The sequence below is a fragment of the Sinohyriopsis cumingii genome, chromosome 6 (assembly GCF_028554795.1).
Source record: "Sinohyriopsis cumingii isolate HCF-2022 chromosome 6, ASM2855479v2, whole genome shotgun sequence".
Taxonomy (NCBI): Eukaryota; Metazoa; Mollusca; class Bivalvia; order Unionida; family Unionidae; genus Sinohyriopsis; species Sinohyriopsis cumingii.
In genome coordinates, this window is record NC_142966.1 from 37,781,015 (window position 1) to 37,787,716 (window position 6,702).

A 6,702-nucleotide genomic window follows, 5' to 3' on the forward strand; every position below is an offset into this window, starting at 1 on the left:
AACTAAATCAGATGACGTGACGCCAGATATATTTAACGAGTTGAATATAATATGATGCAGCTGAAAAAAAGCTACGGTGTTGTTGTTGCTGCTGTTCTAGGGTTAATGCCGTTTATCAGCACATGATAGGCTACACATGACGGCCAGTATATCTGGTGGAGGAAAAACCCGGAAAAATTCCGAGAAGAACCACCGACAAATGGTAGGCTACTGACACGCTTTCGCACATACCCACGCTAAATTGTGCAAGCTATATTAATAAAGGAATTCTAATGACATATTAGGCAAAACATTAGTATCTCTAACGCTTCTGCTTGGAAAGTAAAAAGTCATTTGCTTGCAGGTGGAACTGTAGTACCTAATGTGATTCCAGCTTTTGTTATGAATGAATTATCTTATGCTCTTGTGTTTTCAAGTTTATCGTTTATGGGGGGTGAGAGAACTTTTAAAATTGCTGGCATTCCCTATATGACCTCTCCTGATATTTTCCTGCGAGTTCTCCAAAGTCATTTGCTTCATATTTGTTGTAGGACGAGTGTGTTTTCCTAGTCATTATTACAACCTAATATTGTCTCTAATTCTACTTTCAAATTGAGTCAGAGAGATCTATAAATAAAATCAAACAAAACACAAATAATATAATTAAAGAAACAGCTGCCAGAACGTTATGCAGCGTCTCGAACGATAAACGATACTCCCCACAGTGGAATGGCGTACAATTTATTTCTTATCGCGTAGCAACAAAATAGCATAGAGCTTCTGCTCGTGCATAGCGTGTTTTCTGCACGAAACATTGAAACAAATATATTTGTGTTCACTATAATCGGTATTGGTTAATCGGACTACTCGAGCTGTTATTTTACGTTCCAACTTTGCCACTCAAATTAGATGTCGGTTGTGATAGTGGTTCCAGGATCCAGCTTGTTGCCATTGATGTTGCCTATAATGGAATATATCGGTATCAAACCATGTCAAAATTTTAAAGTAAATCTCTGTGCGCGCGGTACCTTCTGACATCTACCTATGCTAGAGACTGCAATCAGAATGAAGCCGTTATGATTTGGATTTAAAAAACAAATACCCCCTCAACAAAAAAAGCGAAACAAACAAACATTTTGTGATGCAGGAAGTGCAAGCCATCTGCTTGTCCATTTGACCCTTATAGACTGTATACTGGATGTTCTACTCAAGCAAAAATTCATTCTCTAATGTTTTAATCACCATCGCGATCAAATGAAATCAATGTAAGCCAATCCCTGCATCCAAGAACTTTGAGCTTCAGGTTTCGTATTAAACTGATATATAAGACCACTACCAGCCCCTAGAGGTCTGCCGTTCCATTGTATGTGAAATTAATACCATTCTCTAAGTCAGAAAAACATTCGGTTTATGTGATGCTACGAAGCAAAGCAATCATTTTATGTAAAAACACTAATATTTGTCTTGTAGGAGCCATCCTATCAGCCGTCTCTAAATATATGTAACAATTGTCTGGTGTAAACAAAAACAAAAACATAGTGAGATCTAACTACCTTTCATCATGGGCTAAACATACATATAGGCAGTTCTAAATACTAGTATAGTTCAGGAAAAGTTCCGGACTCATGGTATGCTTTATGCAATGGTCTCTTCCGCTCTTTCCGATAACAAAATGAATAAATTATAAATGAGCGAAACGACTATGGAAAAACATTAAGGGAGCTAGAACTATCCTTTTTCCCTATGCTACTCCGTCCTCATCAGAATAAAGTCCATATTATATTTGTACTCACGGGATTAAAAGAAGAAAGTCCATATTATATTTGTACTCACGAGATTAAAAGAAGAAAGTCCATATTTTATTTGTACTCACGATATTAAAAGAAGAAAGTCCATATTGTATTTGTACTCACGGGATTAAATGAATAAAGTCCATATTATATTTGTACTCACGAGATTAAAAGAATAAAGTCCATATTATATTTGTACTCACGGGATTAAATGATGTTACATATTTAATAACATCCCAAGATGTTTTGATTTGAAGATTATACATAATGGGAAGGTTTAAACCAGTTTTTAATTATCGTGAATGAATATGTTTATATAATTTGGAAAATATAAATTAAAATCCTGAAAACGAAACATTTACATTCACTTGAACGTACATTTGTGCTGTATATTCAGATTAATAGTTTATCTTTATTTCCTTAATGAATCTCTGGATCGTGGCACTTGTATTACATTTTTGTTACACAAGGGAAGATCCAAATCCAAATCGATGATACACTACGGTACATGATGATTTACGTGACAGATGATCAAAATATTTGCCTCTATGGCAGAATAAAAAAGGGTCGCATTTAACCAAATAATTTTGTTTTCTAAAAGGCATACAACAATTCTATATTATTTTATTATTATTATTATTATTATTATTATTATTATTATTAATACATATGACAATTAGTGTCATTGCTAATTTTTATGACATAATACATTCATAACAAGATAACCGGGTGGGATTTCAAATTTATAACAGAACACTTTTGATGGTGATACAAATACAGTATTTAATGATGAATGACTTGAATGAGAAAAGAATTATGATAAATATATGCCTGTATAAGATCCAAATATTGGACAAAGTAACATAATTCGCACGAACCTAATAATACAACAAATGAGAATACAAATAAATGACCTCACACAGTACAAGGACAAAAGTGAATGACTCACATCAATTTCACATGCCGAAAGGAATGAAAATAGTAAAAATAGTAAAAAAATAAACATGAATTCACTCAGTTAGTAAAAAATTAGGTATTTTATTCAAATAGTAAAATGATGAAAACAAAGGAACATGTATCATACAAAATATCTGTACATACCCAAAACACTGGGTATTACAAACCACAAAATTAGCCTACGGCTAAAAGATTACATGTATGGAGTTACACACTCGACACCAGCACACTTGGCTACCAGTCATACTGGTCAATCAAGCAGTCAGTATTCCAGGTAGTCGCCGACCTCCATTCAATTCCTTGGTCAGTCACGCAATCAGTGCCCACCAATCGGTCACCAACGCAAGATTACCTGCTACTCGACCAGCAATACTGTTCATTCAGCTCTATGGCTGCTATGGCTCAGCTTTACAGCTGCTATGGTCAGCTTCTGTGGTTAGCTCTACAGATGGTACCAAGTCGACTCCGAGCAGCTGAAAATACATCTAACGCCTTGTACTCTCCATGACACGGGCATATACGACAACACGTAATGACGTTATATACGGTAAGCTATACAAATTGCATTATCGGCACGACATTACAAAGCAATAAACACGTTCAGAAGTGAACCTACCTGTGTCCGATAAGAATCCTATGGTAATAAACGTTTCTTAATAAATTCAGTTTTATTGCTAATATAAATCTCTTGCTAAGTCACAAAAATAATAGAAATTATTTGCATTATACTACGTAAGCCGATGATAGAGAGGAAACATAGGAAAATAAACGTGGTAGTACAATAGTTATAACTTATACTCAATAAATTAATAAATAACTCACACACATCTACAGCTGAAGATGTGCAAGTCCTTAAGTATTCTGCTCACTGACAAGACGTTCCGTAATTTCAAGATTTAATCTTACGGTGAGGCATTTATCAACAGACGATACAACCATACATCGTCTGTACGCTGGAAATATTCGGTTTTTCCCATCGAAAGCATTTCGCACGTGCGGCATAGGATGAACAGAACTCTGTGTTTCGAAATATTGTACAATATACACAAATCACCATCGGGTATAGTTGTACACAAGAAACGAAACCCGAGCAAATGTATTTAATAACTAAAGGGATTTATACAGTTTCGTGACAACATTCACAAAAATGGCAAATGATAATTATAGAAGCAACAGAAGCACAACAACAATCACCATGCCATCAATACCCCTATTACAAATACTACTGCTATGAATAATAATAATAATAATAATAATAATAATAATAATAATAATAATAATCATAATAATAATCATAACAAAAACAATAATAATAATGGGTATTATTATTATTATTATTATTATTATTATCATTATTATTATTATTATAACAATAATAATAGGTCTTATTATTATTATTATTATTATTATTATTATTATTAAGCTTGAAGACATGGGTAACCTCCCTTCATTAATCCGCAACACTAATGATCGGTTATTGTCCAATATTGTCCAATATTGTTATGAAGATAATCAGAGAGTACATCGACATTTACAAGGAAGTGAAATATTGGACATTATTCAAATTGATCAAATTTATTCACAAGTGTGAATATGTTCACAAGTCTGATATTACACATCTTTCCTGGCGATATTTTTGTCCCATGGCCTTTAGAGACATTTGAGAACGACATTATTCTGTTTTGTACATATATTATTCTAGAAATACCTCTGAAAATACTCGCGTCAATTCAGTATTTAGGTGCATATACGGTGTTTAATATATGCTTTCAAAACTTGGTTAAATGAGATTCGATTCCCCATTCAAAATCACCGACTGTAAAACGACGTGTTACAAAGGTCAGACGAAGAGACTGTTTAAATCTTCCTTGTGCATAAAGCATTACGCCGGGGAAATTTGTGTTCTTGTATTAAACTCCAAGTACACGAATGTAAGTTGTATCATAATAGAAGTTTTGGAATTTAATAACTTGTGTTCACTGTTAGCAAGCAAGCAGGTCCAAACGTATCCCAACCTTAGCGTACCCAACCTGTCAAACCGAATTGTAATGTAATTATTGCTATTAGATTTTGAAACAGGTTATTTTGACGATTTCTCGTGTTTTTATTCGGTTTTTTAGTTCACTACAATTTTTTTAATGCAAAATGCGGTTTTCGAATATATCTCCTCCACTAATATTTGTGTATGTAGAAGAAGTTAAACAGGTTTATTTTGACTCCTCTTCATGTTTTAGTAGGTCTCTCCGACCCCCTAGTATAGCATCTTTATGATCAGATACAAAAGTTATAATACCGTCCCTCTATGCATAAGGGTTGCGATAATTTTAATAGTCGTCTAAAATATTATCCTCATATGCAAGATACGCAATGCTGCGTGATGAGGTCTGCATCGTACTTGAGTAATATAGTAAAATATGGGTTCTGGAAAAAATGTTGGAAATCCATTTAAATGTTTATAAAAATGGGGTTCTGGTCCAAACGTAGGAAATACATTGGATTTTTTCATGTAAACAAATGTGGGTTCTGAAACAAACGTATGAAACCCATGATATTCTAATGAAAAGAAACATGGGGGTTCTGGACCACGTGTTGATGATCATATTGATGTTATTTCTGGACCACTGTATGCATATTAGACTTTTATTATCAGTATAAACAATGGACCAATCAGCTTCATTCCAGGACACTTTCTTTCCACATGCGTCAGGGCTACCATCATGGCCATGGGCAGCAGAAATACACTAAACATTACAGAAAATAATTCATGAAATACAAGCTATTTATTTTCTATGTGATAACTTACGTGATAATAAGCCCTCAGCGATAAATTACATCAAACCAATATATTTGTTCTATGTATAAACAATACACTTTTCAAGTTTTAAAATACAAGAATGAAAGATAAATCGATATCAGGCATTTAAAATACAGATACAGTTACAAATTTTACTTATGTATCATCTTCCACTTACCCCTATGGCTGTAGTAAGTCGTCTGCTTTAGACGCTTTCGGTAACCTGGTTAGGTCCCTCTCATGTGAGGTATTTACTACATCCAGTAGGTAATGAAGCCGCGGGACAAAAGGTTAACTCCTATTATCTTTAATGAGTCCGTCTTTGCCAAATGTTTTGTATATAGTTATGTTAACCACGATGCAGTGCAGATTCTAAGCACTCTCACAGTATACAATCACTATGGGGAAAAGGACTGAGCAAAAACATATGTATACATTGCCACAATAAAGACTCTCTCTCTCTCTCTCTCTCTCTCTCTCTCTCTAAGAATGACTAGACCGAAATAGGAAAACCATCACATCACACAGTTTGATGCAACTATTATATACCGTTTTTTCTTTCTTTCTTTTTTCGCATGTAAATATAACAAAATTAAATATAAATTAAAATATATAAAGTGGCCAGTCCTAACACAAATACGATTTAACATGATTAAAACAATATAGCATACACATGTAACGCACAGAACAATTAGATCTGGCCGAAATTTAGGGAGTATGAAATAGAAACCAGCTGCAAATTTTGTGTCCGGGGAGGGAAGTATATGTCATATAAATATACTGGGAAGGAAAACAAAGGGACCTCGAGGAACATGGTGATTGCTGTCAAAGTTAATTGATAATTTCCAAGCCTTTGTTTTCCTAGTGTAGATCACAAAGCATAAAAAGCTGGATAGAAAATAATGTTGAAACACGGTGTTACAACTCGAGTTCAAATATGTGTCCATCAGAAAGTCTCACAAAAGCAGATGAATTTATTGGACATTCAAGAAAGAAACAATCACCTACAAATCTTAAATTCATGCTGAAAGAAAAGTTCAATTACGAAGCGTTACGTGTGACGCAAAGTTCAAACATTTTGATTTAATACTACATATAGGGCCAAATTTCTGTTTCAATTTACTACAATATTGTATCGACAACTGTTACAGAAATGTATGGCGCAATTGAACATTTGTAAGA

The 6,702-nt window shown here is 34.0% G+C and overlaps 1 long non-coding RNA gene across 1 annotated transcript; it reads right to left on the reverse strand.

The window, feature by feature from the left end:
- Window positions 1-2,526: 2,526 nt before the first annotated feature.
- On the reverse strand, window positions 2,527-5,883 carry LOC149796731 (uncharacterized). The gene is made up of 2 exons (XR_016421451.1): window positions 5,699-5,883; window positions 2,527-3,199 (listed from the first exon to the last, which is right to left on the reverse strand). It is a non-coding gene; the product is annotated as an uncharacterized LOC149796731 (long non-coding RNA).
- Window positions 5,884-6,702: the final 819 nt, after the last annotated feature.